The following is a 20,973-nucleotide window of genomic DNA, read 5'->3' as shown; positions in this document are numbered from 1 at the left end:
GAAACATGTCAGCATCTGGTATCAGATTTGCTCAGCTATACATTACTATCCTTGGCTGATAAGATAACAAAATCCCATCCTCTCCTATCAGGCTTATCTTCAGTTCAGTCTGGTGTATTCCATATACTTAAATTTAGTGCTTCAGACTGACCCCACTATGACATTATTATACATGAATGGTCACTTACTGCTTTCAGGTTCCAGTACTGCTCTCTAGTTATGAGTATAACCACCGGTAAGGCAATGACAAATTAATAATCCAAAATATAGGTGTTCTTGCTTGAGTACCCTTTCCTAAATGAGATCATCAAAAAGCCAGAACAGCAAATACAAAAACATTCATTCATTTGTGGTTACATATTTATGCATACAGTGGTGCTTCGGTTCACAAACTTAATTCGTTCCACGATCCTGGACGCGAACCGAATTGGTTGCGAAACGCATAATATTTTCCCATAAGGTTCAATGTAGGGTTGCACAGATACCAAGTACAGTACTCGGTACAAGTACGAGTACATGTACCGATACTTTCGAGCTCCAAGACTACACTAGAGAAAAAGGCAGCTGCTTTATTCTGCCTTGATTTCGGTCGTCCGTTGTTAGTTATACTTACATGTGCCAACGGATTTCCTATATTGACTGGAGTGAGCCCACTATTATTAACTCCTTTTTTACTACTTTCTGTGTTATTTTTATCTATGATTAAATTATCAACGTTTAGTTTAAGTAATTTTATTTTTATACCCTCCCCCCCACTTTCTAGTTTAAAAGCTCCTCCAGTCTTTCTACCATTTTCCCATTTTTGTTGATTATCATGTGGCAGTTTTTCTAAAACAATACAGACTAATGATTTCAGGACAGTTGTGGAGCACCAGAGCCCGGTCCCAGCTGCAACCGCTGCAACCCTGGTAGTTCTTATGAAAATGCCAAGTATCTGCACTGGTACTCAAAAAGTATCTGTGCATCCCTAGTTCAATGTAAATAAGGTTAATCCGTTCTGGTACATATGTAATTTTTTTTTAAACTACAATCTACAATTTCCTTCTTCAATTCAATGGTTATTTGCTTCAAAACCTTCTTCTTACCACTCCTGCTCTGCACTTTCTTGTTACCTTCATTATTGTTCTGCACTTTACCACCATGCTTGCTCTGCAATCTCTTTGGAGCCATGCTGGATTAAATAATACTGCACAGTACTGTATGTGCTAAAAAGCCCACAAAGAAGCTTCACAGCAAATATGCACAGGTCTATCTGCGAACGCGATCTCGACTTAGCCCTCGTTCACACCTGAACGTTTTGTAGCACGTTCTACGCTCAACGAACGCTCTACAAAACGCTCAAAAATATAAATCCCATTGTATTCAATGGTCTCGTTCCCACCTTGGCGTATTTCCGCCCGTCCCTAACGCGCTACAAAACGGCCCACGCCTGAAAAGGTACATGTACTACTTTGGGCCGTTTTGTTGTGCGTTTCCATTGGTACACAGCCAAGTATACGTGAATACGCGGTAAAAAAACGTGCGACGGTCACGCATATGCAATACGCCTAGGTGTGAACGAGACCTTAAGGAAGCCACGACCACGTGCCAGAGCAAGGAAGATGGCCGCGGTCATGTTCGTCACCCGATGTGGATGCCGCGAACGGAAGAAACGTTTTGACGAACTTTCTGTTCGCGAACAGAAGCGTTTGTGAACCGAGATATTACTGTATATGTATGAGATACTCTGTACTGAAGAACTATTCTTAACTCACCTACGTTTTAATGGAATTAACTTGATTAACTTTACTTAAGTTGCCTGAGTGATGCCACTGAAATAACTACTGAGAAAGCCTTGTTAGAAAGTCAATCTTATTTGGTGACTTAACCCAACCTGGAGGAGTACAAGAGAGCACAGGGACTTACTGGTTAATAGTGAATACTACAGATGTGGTTGAGCATAAAACTTACCTGTGGTGGATGATAACTGATTATTACCAGTATTAGAAACTGAAAGCTCACTTTGGTCCAGAATGTACGAACTGAAATTCGCACATTGTGGTATTGGATAACAAACTGGTTGATATTGGTTACCATTGATCAAAAGGTCACATTTGTTTGGATTTCACTTTTAATATAAAGTTTACATTGCTTTTGGTTTGCACTTTTGCACTTTATACAAAGTTTTTGACAATCTGGTTGTTGTCGGTTGTCAACACTGATTATTTACAATTTACTTGGATTACCCTTTGCACTCTAATTGCTCTTGTATTCTATATACTTATTTTATGTTTTTACATTTATAGCTTATTGAGGATATATGACCTATTCTTAAATATAACTGTTGCTTTTAATATCACTTATATTGATGATTTTATACATATTTATTGTTGGTTACTTTTAGCGCTGTGCATGTTTATTAATATTTATGTATATAAGAGGTTTTTTTATTATCTTATTGTTTTTTGTTTAGCAAAGTGATTTGTAGTTATGGTGGTTGTGAATAAAAATAATACAATACAAAATAGGTTATAATCTTGTAAAACATGCATCTACTGTACATTTTTTAAGGTTAAACAAATAAGCATGGTTATACAGCCCACCAAATGATTTGCCTTTTGCAGCACAGACAAGGCAAGACTGTGCAATTATTTTCATTGACTATCCGTGCATTAATAAATTAACAAAAATACAGTAATTCCATTTAACAGGACTCATGTCGCCTCTAGGTTTTTAAATTCTTGCAATTTCAATTTAAGCTTATGCTTCAATAACCAGCAGCACGACATATAGATGATCATACATATTTAGGGCACTGAAAAACTCTTGTAGCGTTCTAAAGTAGGTATCCTGCCACACTGAATATAGTATGTTTGACTGCGCTACGAGCCAACCAATAGGCACTCTAGGAGACACTTACTTGCTCTGGTGTTAAGCATTGTTCCTTGTCTTTTCAGATGTCTTCAATCTCCTCCTCCAGTTCCTCCTTCCCTAACGGGCTCAGTAAAGATCAAAGTTCTTGGGGTTCTCTCTCTAGGCAAAGGTTGGATAGATGATCAATGTACAGCATTAGATCTTGTTGTGACGATGTGACTCCGGCAGAGACGGGATCATCTGAAGGAATGAGACAGATATGGAAATGAATATTCCACATTTCATTTACTGATTTTTAACTGGCCGGAACCCAAAGAATAATGATTAGTAAGACTTTTAAATATTGTGCCATGTTTATAAGATAAGTGCCAACATCGTGTCTCCAGATCACCTGGTTGATCTGCTCTTTACAGGAGCAAAATAGCCAGGGGAACCAATCAGACACTTTAGTGGTGGCTGATGCTTCTTAAAGCTGGACTCCAGGCAGAAATAGAGTGCACAAATGAATCAAGCACTGTAAACATTAAAGGGTATCTATTTATTTTTTACAGGTATTTATATAGCGCCGACAATTTACGCAGCGATTTACAAAGTGCACATTCACATCAGTCCATGCCCTCAAGGAGCTAACAATCTAAGGTCCCTATGTCACATGCATACCTACAAGGGCCAATTTAGACAGGAGCCAATTATCCTACCGGCATGTCTTTGGGGTGTGGGAGGAAACAGGAGTACCCAGACAAAACCCATGCAAGCACAGGGAGAACATGCAAACTCCTGGCAGATAGTGATCTAGCCGGAATTCGAATCAGGGACCCTTAGTGGTGCAAGGCAGAAGCACTAACCACTACACCACTGCTATCTATAGTCAAAAGCTAAAAATACGTATGTGTTTCTATATTGAATTTCCATAAGTTCTATCCACTCCTAATAACCATTTAAATCTAGAAGTTTGTAAATGTACTTATTGAAGATGCCCATAGGATGTACGTCCTCAATGCAGTGACACATTTTCACTCAGTCCTGTGAATAAGCACTTCCCTGTGTTGCAAAGCATGCTGTCAAAACTACAAATCGGCTCTTTCCCCCTTTCCCTAAGTGATTACAGCCCATTCTTTCTCATTTTCTTCCTCAGGGCTTGCGGACAGAGGAAGGTCAGAGGGGGAAATTTGAAGGGGAAGGAGAGGGGGGCCCAAGTACGCCCCCTGTGGTCTGAGGACTCCAATAGTTCAGACATTTTCTCCATAAATCCAACCATAAACTCCTCCCTGGATAGCATGGTAATGAAGGGTGCCTTAGAGGGTGCTGAGGAAGACCCTGAGGCCGGAAGTGGTGGGGAGAAAGAGCAGAGCATAGGGCTAGCAAAAAAAGTGTGCTTAGAGGGGAGAGAACCCTCCCCAGAACTGTTGTCAGACTGTGTGGCCTGCTGCCCATTCATCCTCTCGTCTATGAGCTCCCATTGGCTGAGAGAGAACCTCAGGTATTCACTACTGTGGAGGTTAGGGAGTGACTTGTGCCCCAACAATGTAGGCAGCAATGGTGATCCAGTATAGCAGTGCAGAGATCTGGACTCCCTGTGTAGTCATGAAGAGCCACAGCAGCAGAGGTAGTAGTGTGTGGACAGCTCAGCGTAGAAGAAGAAAGAAAATGGCAGGCACATGCACACTACAGTACCTCAGGGGGAGGTCATGACATGTGGTTCTACAGGCTGCCTGTGGGAGGGATTATACAGGGCTGTACTAACACAGCATTGATTTGCAGTGTGTCCAATCAGTTCAATGTAGCTGCACAGCACACCCATTCCAGAATAAACCCCCTGTGTCCTGTGATGTATGATTAAGAAATGTATTTTTTAAAGGCAAGCAGTGTAAGTATCGGAATTCAACCTGGTGTCCAAATGGTACAGTCTATACAGCGGAGCTCAGAGAGAGGGTGGGAGAAGCAGGACGAGGAGCCTATAAGTGTATATGTGTGCCAGAGTGAAAGGAGCTGACAGGAGGAGACAGCAAAGTGACAGATAGATGAGTTCCTAAGCTTTAAGTGCTAAGTGGCAGAGGCATAAACTATTTAACAGCAGCATCACATAGAAATTAACACCAGCTTCTACAGTATAATAATATGATTGGATTAATCAACAGAAAAACATCAGGCTTTAACAAAATGACAGCTTTTCACTGTATTATTAACAAAGGATAAGCAAAGGTTGAATTTGAATGCCAGGCAGATATACAATATACAAAACAGATTTATTTTTAAATGTAGGCTTTGTAAATAACTGAATTTGACTTCCTCTATATTGTGTCTAGCAGAGGTCAGGCTGGGAGAGGGAGAAAAAGTCATATGAAACATCAGTGTTGAGGAGTAGCTTAGAAGCCTACAGATCTGTGGGCAATGTGGCAATGTATGTCCAACAGGGTGTGTGGTTCCCTCAGCTATGCAACTGTATTTTGCCTACCTGCTATCCAATGGCCCCACGGCTTATAAATACCAATCACATAATCATTTATTTCACGTATCCACTATCCAATGATCTGCCTAGTCCATGTTAATTCATTATCTGAACATCCCTAGTGTAAGTGATAACACAGTTCCGACTCACTTATCTCTAGGTTACAAGGGTATGGAATACCTCACCCATTATGTATGTTGAGAGGAGGTCCCATTTTTTGGTCCCCTCTCCTCTGATACACAATGACATATATGCTGATAATAACATAGTTGGTCCTCAAGTCCTTGCACTATAGAAATATATAACCATACGCCTGTGTGCGCTAGACTGATATCTTTGCATGTAAGCATCATTTCTTTTTGTACTGTTAAAACAAAAGGTAATATTCATGATGTTAGAGCTCAGGATTAGCACTGGACAGTTCAACAAGTACCATAGCTTATTAATAATTATCGCCCATTTTTCACCCAGTGCAAAAAAAAGAAAAGCATAAACCTCAGACAGGGCAGTGAATAAATTAAAGAAGAACGTTTGGGAGAGTAAAATGTACTCGTCCTAATAGTTTAAGCCTGCGTGTGGCACTGCAGCTGTCACATGCCGGCTCTATAAATCGAGAACTGAACAATCACAAATCGTTGATTGCTCAGGTCACGGCTTCTCCCAGTCACCGCTCCCAGCAGGGATTCTCCTTTCCCGTTTCTCTATTCTTCCAGCGCTCATTGGAGGAACAGACAGGGGAGGGGGTGGGCAAAGCCGGCTCCGGTACTAGAGAGGCAGAGCCAGCTGTCAATCAAGTGTGTCTCACAATTATGCTCCTACATTGCCACCCTGTCACATGGGCTTCCCATGGGACAAGGGTGGCAATGTAAGAGCACAATTAGCAGTTTACAAGTAGCAGTTTACAAGTAACCAGTGGCAGAACTATCACCATAGCGACCCAGGCGGCCACTATGGGGCCCGGCCAGGATGAGTAACATCAGTCCCCCTGATGCCGTGTGGACCGCCTGGGTCGCTATGGCATCTCAGGCTGCTGGCTATCACTGGCGGCTGTGAGGAGGAACACGCCGCTGTCTAGATCGCTGACAACCCGTCAGTGATCTGTGCAGTGGCGTGTTCTTCTGCTGAGTCAGTGACAGCCAGCAGTTTGTAGGGGGGAGGCCGGGGCCCAGCGACGGCAGCCCAGGAGAAGGCTGGGGCCAGCCACGATGGAGGAGGTGGGGACACGACGACACTGAAGTAAGAGGGGACCGTCTGTGACCGCGGAGGACGCAGAGCCCAGTGGTGGAGAAGGCTGACAGCGGATCAGGGCTGACAGGTAAGAGGTGTGCAGGGGTGTGACCAGCCCACCTGAGACCCTACAGAGCCCACCATAGAGAGTCTACGGTGGGCTCTGCAGGGTCACTCTCAGGTGGGCTGTGTGGGATCTTAGGGGGCTTTGCGAGGGGCATAACTAGAAATCGGACGGCACCATACAAAATTTTGCTATGGGGCCCTGTGATTTCTAGTTACACTGCTGCAAGTAACACAGAAAACAGGTCTAGTCCAAATACAAGATACATTCTGATTGCTTTCTATGGGTTACTGTGCTTAGCAAGTAGCATATCGTGTGCTTATGATGTAAATGTTCTATCAAATTCTGACAATGTTTGGATTCTGAGGAAGTTCTTGTTTAGTGACAGACACTCAGACAGACATACACTCTAGACATGCTATCCTACCCATAATGGCTAATAACACAGAGCAGTATGATGTGCTTAGCAACAGATTAGCAATACATAGAATAATAACATACAGAATATCTAATGTCTTGTCAAGGTATGGCAACTTCTTCATACTAAGCTGGCCATATACTGTTTTATTATTTTTGTTTAACCCTGGGGCTGAGTGAAAAAAATAAAACAGATTCCTCCATCAACGCTATATGAGCGTTGATCAAGAAATCCCTTTTGTTTCTTATGTTTTCTGAAAGTGGCCGCCGAGTGCTGTCAGAGTACCCAAACAGAGGCAGCTCATTGGCTGCTGAGTCTGTTCGTTCTAATATTTTCCAACTGGCTCCTTCGAACAGCTGATCAAAGAATGCTGGCCAAAAGGCGCTGTGTGAATTTTGGGCAGTTCCTGAAGAACCAGCCAAAAATCGAAGAATGTATGGCCAGCATTAATGTTATAATATTTTCAATAAAATATGTCATTGCTTTTAAAAACTGCAGTGAATGTTACTAGTAAAGAAAACTGTTAGAGCAGTCAATACATCTGCTAAAATAAACTTTAAAAAATGCTGAAAATTCACTTGACCTGCAGTTGGTTTCACATTTCCTATATAAGTTAATTATATTGCTACTCTAAATATGCCACTGTTGACCTGATAACTGTTGATAAGCACTGAACTACATTTTTTAACATGTTGTTGCTTCGTTATGAACATTCAACTCTCTACTATATTATATGAAACCCTGTCACTTAGGGTAGTTCCGGAATTCCTCACAACCTCTGAATTTTTTTAGGTCAAGGACAGATCGAGCAAGAATGTACACAAATATGACACAACCTTTAGGAAGCCCAAGGTGAGCCCATGGCTTAATGCCACATAACCTTCTGTGGCTTTGGAATTTAAAAGTAACCTTTAGCCCTACACATTTAAACACTGAAATTATGTAATTAATAGCAATTATGTAATTCACAGTCCAACATTTTACACTATAGGAGGCATGTTAGGTGCTTGGATTGGTGACCTCTTAAGGCTTTGCACACCAGGCTCAAACAATGAATCTTTAAATTGACATGGAAGCACAATCTGATTTCAACATCTGCACAGATTATACAATTAAAAGTGGAACTGTTAGATTGTTGAAATCATTTTACACTATAGGAGGCATGTTAGATGATTGGATTGGTGACCTCTGAAGGCTTTGCACATCAGGCTCAAACAATGAGCCTTTAAATTGACATGGAAGCACAATCTGATTTTAACATCTGCACAGATTATACAATTAAAAGTGGAACTGTTAGATTGTTGAAATCATTAGTGAGGAATGTTTGCCATAGAGAGCACTTGTGACTACTAATGTTCACAATTGTAAACTCCTTCCCCTGCCTCCTTCCTATACACACAACATCCCCCGGGACAAGCACAGTATAAAAATACATTATGGACCCTTTAAAAGGCCATTATCATTTGAAGAAACTGGGCCTTTTTGTAAACATTGTTGGATTTCTTAAACAAATGTCATTATTCTTAGCTGAAAAGTTGCTTTCTGAAAATTAAAATATATTGCTACATGGCGGAAACCAAATCGGCTGCTCGTAGTCAAGGAGGCACGTGCTGAGCTGCCTGTGCTGCAGCAGCCCATTTCCATGCCTACGATAATAAAAGCTTATGGGAGACATTGAAGAGGTAGAAAATGTGATGGCACATACATGTTACCTTAATGCTTTCTTTACCTCTTTTTAGCCCCCCCCCCCCCAAAAAAAAAAAAAAAAAAAGTAAAATCATATGGCAGAGGTTTGTAGTTACATTCGGGGATATCTTTTAGAAACATCACAAAAGGGTTCCCAGACCACAAACCCATTTAAGCCTGATCAGACAACAGCTTCTGTGATTTCTTACTGATGCTCAAAGCATGTGCCAAAAGAATGAGTGCCAGGCTAGATGGTAAAAGAGTCAAAATTCCTTTAATGGCTCACACATAAAAGACATTCAATATGGTTCTGGGGTCAAAAACAATTCTTCATCAGGGCTTAAGATTTAGTGACTTGAGATATAGTGATTGGACTCAAATAGGGCTTCCTATATTATTCTGTGTGTGAATGATGCTACTGAAACAAAAGCCTTAGTAGCCAATAATGCTCACATTGATGATAGTGAAAGTTTGAAGGGGGAGTTTTTTAACGACCACAACACATTTGTTGTTTTTTTTGTGTAAACCATTAAACGAATTTGGAATCTTTTACCAGCCAGTCTTGAGCTCCTTCTTTTGTTACATGCTTTGAATGTCTTTTTGTGTACCCACTACTAGAGGGTAGCCCTGCACTGTGAGCTGCTTGGGCTACCTGATGTGATTAAGTGCCGCACTTGGGTGTATGTTCTAGTTTAGAGTGCTTTGTTAGGCTGATTTCTGGTAGATGGAGCCACTACAGGGCTCTTGAAGCATTTATATAGAGAAGAAAGCACCACAAAAATGCTTAAGTCCAGATATAGTTTTGTTGGTAGTCTCTGTGAAACATACAACACGTTTTGGTGGTTCCAAAGAGACCCCCTTCATCAGGGCAAAAAGCTTAAATTAAAAGAAAAAAAATAACTCCATATATACTGTACAAGAGTACTACTATACCTGTATATCATATCTACAGTAAAACTTTTTAAAGTAGAACTAAAACGATAAAACTATTGATTGAACTATTTCCCCCAAAAAGCTAAGGTTGGAAATGTTTAAAACAGGCAATTAAATCCCTATTCAAACATAACAATTTTTACATTTACATTCTGCCTATTTGTGCATGCTCAGTGTATGCTACATTCAAGGCATGCCTCTAGTGATAATGTTCCAAACTAAGTGTGCTTATCTTGACCCTCAACTAATATTTAAGCTCTCAAATAGCTGATGTCATAGCTGATCCCATGTAGCTGCAGATCTAAATAGATGCTAAGATGGCACCATCCTTGCTGGGTCAGAAGATAGAAGGGTTTGATTCCGCTTTAAATACATGGCATCTTTTTCCTAAATGTAATAGCTAATAATAGAAATTTAAGTTTTTATATGTTATACTTTTAGCCCTGATGATGGTGTCTGTCAGGGTTAATGCAGCAGACCATCTTCCTCCCTAATACATTTCCTAATGAGGTTCCTCTGCTCAACTAAGCATTGCTAACAGGGTCCCATGTACAAAATAACATCTGGTTAGTGCTATGTACATAGAACAGGCAATGGTGTATTGACCAAGAATATGCAGTACAGTAAGAGGTCCTTTTACCCTCTTATTGCCAGTCATCATTGTGTTTAAAAAAATTATTCCTTGATAAAGAAAAAAATCACTTAAACTTTAAACTTGATCAGTTTAATAAAACATAATGGCAACTTTTTTATGAATAATTAGCGTATACACAGATCAGATTTCTAAAAGCTCAGCTCAGTTTCCGTTGTAACATAAAATTCTTTCTCGCTTCACTGGTCATCCAATAAAAGCTGGGATACGATACTCTGCTGAGGTGAAAATATTTTTTATAGACAAAGTAATAGACTAGTATGTACCAAACACCATTTGATATTCTTTGTTAATACTCATTTGGTGGTTCTTATTATATGATACCGGTCAGGAATGTGCAGAAAAAAAAGAGGCTAATTTGTTATCCGTTTTTCTAATTCTCCTTCCTCTTAGCATTAGTTTTTTTTTATATACATCCTGGTCATCAATATCAGATATCTAACTGGAGGACAGAAATTCATTTAAGTTTCTCCCTTGTTTCCTTAGCATGCCATTCTCCAGGGCCTCTTAGGATGCACTTAATAAGTACCATATTATTTTGCCAAAGGAGGTCCTTGAGCTGGCCTCGGGAATGTATCGCAAATTAGTAGCAGAGCCACAAAGCCGTGATACAGTTGTTATTTTAAGTCAGTTTTGCAGCAAGAACAAAAAGGAAAAGAAGGAACAATGCATTATATATAGACCCTGATACATTCATTGTGTGCTCGCAAATTCAGACAAACTTTATAGCTATTTTCTGAGCAATAACATAAATATATGTAGCAGACATTTCAAAGACAGTCACATATGGGGGCTCTGCTGCTGATTAGACTTGTACGCTTTTTATACACATACCAGATACAGTTAAACATCGATCTCAAACATTCCTAATTCTTTCAAGAGACTTTGCACTGGGCATATAGTTTGGATACAATGCAGTGTTTACATGAACACTGAACTGAACAGCAGTCTACGAGACTTGGACATGCTGGACGAGAGTGAGGGGGCAAGATCCTCTAGCATCCAAGGTGAAGATTATAAAGTGAAGAGCAGTCTTGGAGACTTGGACATGCAGGTCATGAGTGAGGGGATAAGGTCCTCTAGCACCCAAGGTGAAGCTGCTAAAGTGAAAAGCAGCATTAGGCTGTCTCACAGAGAGCAGGTTAGCTGTTCTCTGTGTATCAACATTTATATAAAAAAGTAGAGTTGGCCTTTAATGAATAAATGTGTGAGTTTTGTAGGTGGGGACACTGTTCCACAATAGTCATAGTAATATTATAACCTCAGCAATAAATTCCTTGCTTGGCATTGTGAACATTTAGCCTCTCTGTGAGAACTATAGTTGTATATAACAGTCTTCAAAAAACAGCCGTGTGTAAATTCCACCATGCAAGCAGCAAGGCAGCTGAAATGTAAGGCAACAGCATTATATGGCTATTGCAGCATAATCAACTCAGATATTTCTGCTGTTCTTCTTGTGCGCCAACATGAAACACAGAGACACACAACCCCAGGCAAGATCAGCTGGAATTTTTAATATGGCACTCCACGTTTAGCCTTTGTGAGGAAAATAACCATAAACTGGCCAGAAGGGCTAATTACCTTTCAAATTCCATGTGATGGTAAAATCAGGTATAGGCAGAATGCAGACTCCCACTGTTTTAATGAGATGTTCTGCCTCCAAACTTTACTGCTGGGTGTCTGTATGAGCTTTAGTTTGGCTCATGCTTAAAAGACTAAAAAACCTGGAATGATTTCTAATGCCCTCAGCTATTCTTCCAATATTAGCAATGCAGACTTTACAACACATCTAATCAGGAACAGTGGCAATACCCACAGAATAAATAGACCTATCTTACAAATATAGATGGAAATACAAGTCAATTTTAGTTATATCCATCCCTGCTCTACTGCCTGATCTCAGAAATACAGCCCTACAAATGTAATGCACATCACACAGCGAAAGTGATAGTCATGAAGAAACTACTAGAGCAAATTCTCTCAGATATATCCCAAGCCAAAACATTTTTTTCATAGTTTTAGCTAGTGCATGGCATGGTTGGAATTCCTGTCAAGTTTTTATTGTTTACTCATATTGAAAAAGGGCACCAGCACTCCAATACAATCACAATTTCATAGTGACGGTGTCATTTGAGCAAAGGATCTAGTGTGTCCCGAAACATCGGCTTTTCTATGTGACAATATGTTTTTACAATAACATCATGAAACAAATATTGTGGCGTACTGGTAACCATTTGCAACAATAAAATACATTAAATTGCGCCAAGATTTTTATGGAAGTCTGTGTGCCCACTGGGATCATTCACCCTATCTACTTGTCATGGTGAACATTGTCCCCAGGATGCAAACTGCTGGGAAATCCAAAATGTAATGATTTTGGAAAAAAAGGTTTTGGCTATAATTACACTTTAAAATCAAATCTATTATTTTAAAAATAAATTAAAATATGTATTTTTATATTGCGTAGAACATCAGGAAACATTGCAGATAGTGAAGACAGTATGCATGCCTCTAATAAAGAGGGTGAACTTGATGTGGAGGAGGAAGATGCAGAAACCATTCCTTCTGTTCAGTCGTCATCTCCGCAGTCAACTTTAAGCATCAGTGACAGATCCAACGCTAAATAGGCTGAGAAATGCCCACTGTTGAAATCCAAAAAGTAATTGAAAATCCCAATACACATCAAGCATCATCAGAAATAATGACCATGTTTGAAGGAATGTGAATGGAACTTCATGAGTCTCGTCACAGAGAAGAACAAGAAAAAGAGGAAAACATGACTGTTTTTTTGCGCTCACTGAAGTATATAAAAATCTCTTCTCTTAAATTTCACATCATTAGGAAGTGCATATGAGATCGACACTCCTGGAAATGTTGGTTTCTCGTCAGACTTCAGCAGATTTCTACTCCGTGGAGCGGTGTTTGGCTAATTTTGACTTCTTTTAAAGAATTCCAGCCTCACCTGTTTCTGTGCCATTTGCTTCTGCCTCTAGTGATTGGGTGGTGTCAGAAGCAGGCTGTCGGCCGGCCAATGGCCGGCCACTCGGCCAGCTTCGTCTTTCAGCACGGCTCAGCGCTCGACTGAGCCGCTCGGCCGTGATCGGGTGTGTTCGCCGGAATACTCGGCTGGGATCGGTTAGGTTCGCCGGGTTGCTCGTCTAAGATCGGGTGTGTTCGCCGGAATGCTCGGCTGATGTCTCGGTCGTTGGGTTCGGCTAATGGTTCGGCTGCTTTCGCGGGCTGTACGGGCTTTTGTGAATAGCCCGTACAGCACCCCCTCGGTTCTCCTGAACCGAAGGGGTCCTGGTGCCGAAGCTAGCCGAAGGATCGGCCGAAGCTACGGCCAGATCCTTCGGCAGCTTTGTGAATAGACCCCTATGTTGCCCTGTAATTTTCTTCCCCTCCCCACTGTGTGCCTGATAATTTTTACTGAAGGGCACTGCAGCAGGCACACTTCTTTTCTGCAGATGCCCAGTTTCCTACAAGATCAACTGACTGTCTTTGACATGCCCCCTGGTCTTCAAGAGGTGTTGATCACAGTTGTGGTGCACGCAGATTATATGGAGCCAGTTTCATCTGGATGAGAGTTACTGCAAACCTCACCCCTGTCCACAATGAATCCTCAGGGAGTACTCAGTACTGACTTGCTTATTGTTTTAGGTGATAATGTGCGCTGTATAATCCACTTACATAGGAACAGTAAGAAGCATGGAAGGGTAATCCAGACGAGTGTCTTATGATGTGCAGTGTGATCTGTACTACAAACATATGTAATGGCATCATGTTTACTGTCTTCTACTGGTCATATTTAGGTAAAACATTGTGTTTACCCAGGCATGTTGTCTACTAAATGTTAATCACTGTTGATTGGGTGTTACTGCAGTGATGTACTGGCACCAGCTGACTCCTCCCACAAGCTAGTGTAGAACACGATGGAAAGACCAACGATGCTCATATGATTTTTTTTACCTTTCCAGTTTTAAGGAAGAAAACTTCAGATAAATGTTAAAAGAAGGAAAAAACGCAACATAGGATGCGGTGGGGAAGTATGAAAATATATATTGCTGAGGACTGGAGTTCTGCTTTAAATGTATGCCTTGGATTAAACTATTTACTATAGCTACTATAGCTACAACATTAATGGTATAAAGCTTATTTGAGATTTTAGTGACTGGGTTTACATAATGTTTTCCGTAGAATTTTTCTCATTGCATAAAATGGTTGAATAACATTGTATGTAGTCACTTTGTATATGATCAGCTTTAGATTTTAAATGTCTTCCGAAATCTAAATATGTCAGTTCAAAACAAGCAGCAACTTTGCAAACATTCCACCATTCCCTTGCTGTTTTAACCATTGGATTTATTTTTTGAAAAAACTGTTTCTCAATGCTTGTGTAGAATGGGAAAAAATACATGGTAAGGTAGGGGAGGATAATTAGGCCAGAGCAAACAAACAGCAAGGAGCTGAAGTCGTAAAAATAAGCAAAATATTTCTCTTTTCCCCCCTCTGGGGATAGTGTTTTGAAATAAAAATGTCAACACTGTATTTCACCAGTTAGGTCAGCAGCATCGGTGACCAGAAAGATAGGCTGTACCCACTGCACTGGGATGAACTTTACATTACCCAACGCTAACAGAATTAACCATAGTGATTAAGAGGGCAACAACTGGAAAATCCCAATTGTTTTCCTGTAAAGGAAAGAAAATAAAGAAATTCTTGTTTTTCTCCTGGGACAACATGATGGCGTAAAGTCCCGATGAATGTATTCTATATAAAAAACACACACAGTGCAAAATCTGTCTAAGCAGAGGGAACAATAGCAAAGTCCATTCTTGTCAAGTCATATGACGTGATGTGTACTTTATACTTCGCACCACTTATTTTTTTACACTTCTCAGTTTTTCTTTTTGTTTCCTGAAATTTTATAGGTTCCAGATTTTTTATTTGTATCATTGCTCTCCTCTTTAGGTGTTGAAATGTTGAGTTGGACAAACGGGGAGGGGGAAATGCATGAGAAAAGCACAAATGTGCTCCAAATTGGACATTGATTCCCCATGAGCAGTATTCGATGCTTGTGACAATTCAGAAATGTTAGCGGCAAACAATTTGAACCATGCCAGGGCTACAGGAATGTCACCTTCCAAAATAATTGATCCAAAAGGCTTATAGAGGTAACAATATATCAATTTTAACCAAACTTGTCACTGCAGAGTATGAAGTACTCAAAGCTTAAATCTTCCTGGCTAGATTACCAGGCGGAGTAAAATGAAAGATCTAACTAATCTAGGATCAACTTCTTCTCAGTTCAAAGGCTACAGCCCTTTCCACAGGTTCAATTGCAGCCCTCTTTGAAGACTTGCCCTGAAGTTCATTAAAGAAATTTTACTGACTTTGACAGATTTCAGCTTTCAAAAGATAACACACGTTCACAAAAAAATGACAGCTTGAATGTAAGGAATTGTTTACCTAAAGAAAAAAACGACTTGCATCCCAATGTGTTTCTTTGCAGATTTTCTTATTAATTAATGGGTAGGCTTAACCCTTATGGTGCAAGGACCCAGATGGAAAATACTTAGGTAGCTTTTATGTTAAAGCCTTACTCCAGGCAAGTGAAAAATGCCATTTGATTCTGTAATGGATTCATTCAAAATTGGTAAATGTATTTTTACATGCGGCTGGAATGAGTAACCTCTCTCGATATTTGTATCCTGTAATCCCCCTGTACAGCAGCACTCACACTGGGAAAGGGAAAGGCAGCTCTATAAGAAAATCAGGTTTTGTTGCCTTGTACAGTGCCATTTAACACTGAAAGATGCTTAACAGGAGTAGAGAACAGAGTGGAGCAGCCCCTTGATAATACTGCATTATTTAACTGTAGAATAAATTGCAGAGAGGTTCCAGGGAGTGCAGAAACTTGCTGTGCTGTATGGCAGGGGTGTCAGGTTTACAAGTCTGAACAGAATTGCAAATTAATTGACAGGTAACACAGGTCAGTTGTAATGGCCTTTTACTAATCACACTACCCTTCACAGAAAAATGAAACAGCCTGTATATTACAGATGTTCCCTACGTTACATAAGCTCTAAAGGGTCAGTCTAACCAAGATGGTAGGACAAATGCAATTTTGGTTACCCGAGCATTCACTGTGTGACCTACTATCTATAACATTCTTTACAGCTAATCCTAAATCTGCTGTACCCACATGCACTAATTCCATTGCTTCCTGTCGCATTCAGGGGGGACTGCAGGAGCAATAAAAAGGCTACTCTCATTACCTTGATTATCATCATCATCTTGGTCTCAACCAGGTATGCAAGAGCATGTTTAAAGACAGGAGTCTCCTCAGAACATTGACGAGGGAGCCATCAGCAGGATACCTGGCAATCTGTGTCGTGCAACTTGGTTTACGAACAAAATCAGCACATGTCTGGTTCCTTTCCTCTTCTTCCCACCATAATGCAAAGCTTTTACAACCAGTTGAAAAATGTGTAAAATCCAAAATGAGTGCTCCAACAGTTAGAATCGTTATTGCCACTTTAGTAGCCCTAAACAGCTTTGTCCCCACCCCATACATAACATTAAGCTGTTCAGTAGGGGGCAAAATGCTGCCCAGTTATGGATGGTCTACAACAATTCAGCCTTTTAGTGAAAGGAATAAAACATGCATGACCTTTGGAGCTGGCATTGCATTTCAATTTCAAATACATAGTCTTACCAAACAAAGAGAGCCATCGGCTGGGCAGTGCTGATTAAAAGTGAGTTGATAGAGAAAATGCTGACCAAGTTTTCTCTGGTTAAGACACAATGTTAAAATATGAGTTACAGATTTCTATCTGCCCACCAAATCTGTCATTCGCGAACTGAGCCCCCTGCACCCACCACTAAGCAAATACCTTCCTGATTAAAAAGGTATTTTAGAAACTGATACTTTTTCTCTGGCTGAGATCTCAATTTTTCCCTACGATAGAAAAGACTCCTGACAAATATAGCAACCGGGAGAAACTCTTGTATTTAACCCTTGCAACATAAAAGCACAGGAATGGTTGAAATCAAATAAGATGAATGACTGCATAGTCTAGGGAGTAGATCAGACAGGTAGTGAAATCAATTTGCGAGACAGGACAGTCAAGATCACAACTAAAGGTGCCCATACACTGCACGATTATCGTACGATAATCGTATGCGATCGGTTTTTCGTACGATAATCGAGCAGTGTGAACGGAGACGTGCGACCGTTTCTACTGTACGGTCGCACGTCTTCTGTCGAACCAGCATGTTCGAAAACCAGCCGGGAATCGTACGATTCTCGGCTGGATAGAACGGTGCTCGGAAGACAAATGCCGAACGGGCCGGTGTGCGCACGCGCACACTGCCCGTTCAGCATTGCGGTCATCGGAAGCCCGCCCCTCAGGGGGGCGGGCTTGCAATGATCGAGAGTGCGATCTGCCTGTCCAAGATAGGCAGATCGTACGTTTTTTTAATCCCTGTACAACCATCGCAAGACTAAAGTCTTGCGATGGTTGTAGAGTGTATGGCCACCTTAAGTCAGAGCAGGAAGAGTTTGCTAGGAAGTTAGGTCAGGAGTGGTTGGCAATAAAAAAAAGGGAACCCTCAGAGCTGGATATGAATTGGAAAGGGCAACCAGGCTCTGGCACCTGGTGACCCATAACAGATGATGCAGCCATTTAGTAGACATACTGATTCTGCTTTAATAAAGAATAGAAAAAAAAATAACACTGCCTTTAGACATTATTAGAAATCACAGGTCAGGTTTTTAACCTTATGGCTAAAAAGAGCCAGTGGTCAAAAAGGAAGCAGACAAATGCATAGCCAGCTGATTCCAATTTAACTAACTGCTTGCAGCTGAATATAACCCTCATAATACAACAATTAAAGCCTTTCAACCAAAACACCAAACAATGTGATCTTTTCCTGATATACAATGATGATGGAAATCTATCTGCATCAAAATAAATAACACTGAACATATATGCACCAATTTTACCAAGGAAAAGATTCTAGTGTTGTTTATGATTATCTTTTTAAATTTAGATACGTGTTGAAACCACATTCCAATCATGGTTAAAAATGAAGCTTTGATATGCATATAAGGATCAAAGCCTAAATTTTTAAAGCTTCAGTATCTCATCCAGGCACTGCTGTAAGTCCGCACCACCCTTTTTTGCAAACCAACTGGAAACCCCTTTTGCTTACCTGAAGGGGAGGTATTTCCAAACACATAGGTATAGGCTTCTTGCTCCCTCACATAAAAAACTGATGTGTTAAAGTGAAGGAACTAAGAAGTTTCTCTCTCTAGCCAAAGATCAAATTCATACTAGCATTGGAAGGTTGAATGCAACTGTTAACTTATAAAACAGAAAAAAAACTGCAATGGCTTCAGTGAACAGACCCACCAACCCAGCATGCAAGATGTCCTCCGGAATCTGGCCTTCCTGAAGTGATGTTCCTAAATTTAGCATCACTGCAGACAGTAGTATTTAGTCACATTTGGACTGGACTCATCCAAGTGGTTTTTGAACTGGTGAAGCCACTTAGATTAATGGTGGAATGTCTTCAAAATTACGGAACAAGTTCAACTGTAACTGACTACTACTAGTTAGTGATGGGCAGAACACCCCCCTGTTCAGTTTGAATTCGAACTTTAGAACATGGAAAAAAGTTTGAATTCGAACTCAAACTCAATGCAAGTCCATGGGACCCGAACTTGAAAAATCAAATGTTCCCATTTTGAAGGCTTATATGTAAGTTAATGGTCATAAAAAGGGTATGGGGGTTCGGGTACTGCCCTGGGGGACATGTATCAATAAAAAAAAACACTTTTAAAAATTACCATTTTAAAGGAGCAGTGATTTTAACATTGCTTAAAGTGAAACAATAAAATTGAAAAAATCCTTTAACCAGTTGACATCCGCGGTGTTAAACCCCCTTCCCATCCAGGCCATTTTTCATTATTCAGCGCTGTGGTACTTTCACTGACATTTATTCTGTCATGCAGCGATGTACTGAAATGAATTTTATACCCTTTTTTGGGGACACATAGAGCTTTATTTTGGTGGTATTTAATCACCACTGGGGTTTTTATTTTTTAATATATTAAGGAAAAATTACAGATTTTTAAAAAAAAAAAACAGTTCCCCTTATATTAAATTCTAAAACATTTATAATTTCTCAATTTTTTGGTAAAATATAAAAGACGGGGTCTAGTCGGGTAAAGAGACACTAAACATGTCAAGCCTTAAAATTGCGCACGCGCGCGAAACCTCAAAAAAACTAAATTACCCAAAATTGGCCATAGGCGACGCATTAAAAGCTTTTAACGCTCATCAGTTTAGTGTTATCAGTGATTGATGGCCCTAAAATGATTGCTCTCACTGCGACGTTCGCGGCGATATGTAACATGTGTAGCGCAATTGTCATTTTCGCGTGCTGGCGCATGCGACGCATATTTACGTTTAAATGTGCGTAAACGAAGGTGGGGGGACTTAAACATTGTGGGGGGGGTTTACTTTTTTTTATTTGTGACCTGTTATTTTTTTAAACTTTTTTTGTTTGTGACTTTTATTTTTTTTAACTTTTTTTATTTATATAGATTTTTTTTTTACACTTATTGTTATTGCTATTATATAGGGGGATACCATCCCCCTATATAATAGCACAGGTACACTGACAGGTCCTCTTTATGGAGACATTAGGGGTCTCTAGACCCCTAATGTCACCTGGAGACCCCAAAAGAAGCTGATGAAGCACAGATTTGCTTCATCAGCTTCTTCTATCTGGCATAGGAGCCAGATGACTGACAGGTGAATGCGGAAGTGATGTAATACACATCACTTCTGCATTCACACTACAGAGGGAGAACAGCAAGGAGCTGATCTCCCTCCCACCTCCTCCTGACGGCCTCCCGAGCCAATCCCGGGCCGCAGATGGGCTAGCGGATCCCGGGATTAAAGGTGAGGGGTCAGGAGGGGGGAGTGGTGGCACTAGCGAACGGGGGGGGGGGATCCGAAAATCACGCCGTACAACCGATCGGCGTGCTAGGGGGTGCGCGCTAGGGAGTGCGCACGAGCAGGAAAAACATGCCGTCTGGACACTGGGGTATATATGTGGTGTGTGGACACCATCACATTGTCACATCTTTTGCCCTGAGGAAGGGACCCTGCGTTGCCCCGAAACGTTGGCTGTTTCACGGTGCCATCCGTGAGAGTTACTGCAAGCACCTCTTCTCTACTGGCCGGGACTGCTGAAAGGTGTGCGGAGAGTACCCTCACCAATTGCCGTCTGGACACGGCAACCCGCGGATGCGAGTCTGCCGTCCGTCCGTTTGTTCTTTACGGGCGGACGGCAAGAGGTTAAATATCGCGGCTGGGGGGTACCCTTAAACTGCCTGTAAACTGGCACATCTGTACAATGTATAGAACCTGCTGCAGCAAAAATGACATTTATTTAAAAAAAATTACATTTATAAAGAAAAAAAAAAAAAACATGTGGTTCCCCCTCCCAAACAATACCAGACCCTTAAGGTCTGGCAGGAATTTTAGGAGGGACCCCATGTAAAAAAAAAAAAATAATAATGCGTGGGGTTCCCCTTCAAAGTCATAACAGGCCCTTAAGGTCTGGTAGAAATTTTAAGGAGGTACCCCACCCCCCAAAATAGGAGAAAAATACAC

The 20,973-nt window shown here is 40.8% G+C and overlaps 1 protein-coding gene across 1 annotated transcript in view; it reads right to left on the bottom strand.

The window, feature by feature from the left end:
- Nucleotides 1-2,930: 2,930 nt before the first annotated feature.
- Nucleotides 2,931-20,973, bottom strand: part of ERC2 (ELKS/RAB6-interacting/CAST family member 2) — a 617,894-nt gene continuing 599,851 nt past the window's right edge. Inside the window, exon 16 of the mRNA XM_018556277.1 lies at nt 2,931-3,093. The gene's annotated coding sequence lies outside the window, so the exon portion shown is untranslated. The remainder of the gene's footprint in view (nt 3,094-20,973) is intronic.

The sequence above is a fragment of the Nanorana parkeri genome, unplaced genomic scaffold, assembly GCF_000935625.1.
Source record: "Nanorana parkeri isolate BGI_ZX_2015 unplaced genomic scaffold, ASM93562v1 scaffold231, whole genome shotgun sequence".
Taxonomy (NCBI): Eukaryota; Metazoa; Chordata; class Amphibia; order Anura; family Dicroglossidae; genus Nanorana; species Nanorana parkeri.
This window is presented reverse-complemented; position numbering and strand designations above follow the sequence as displayed.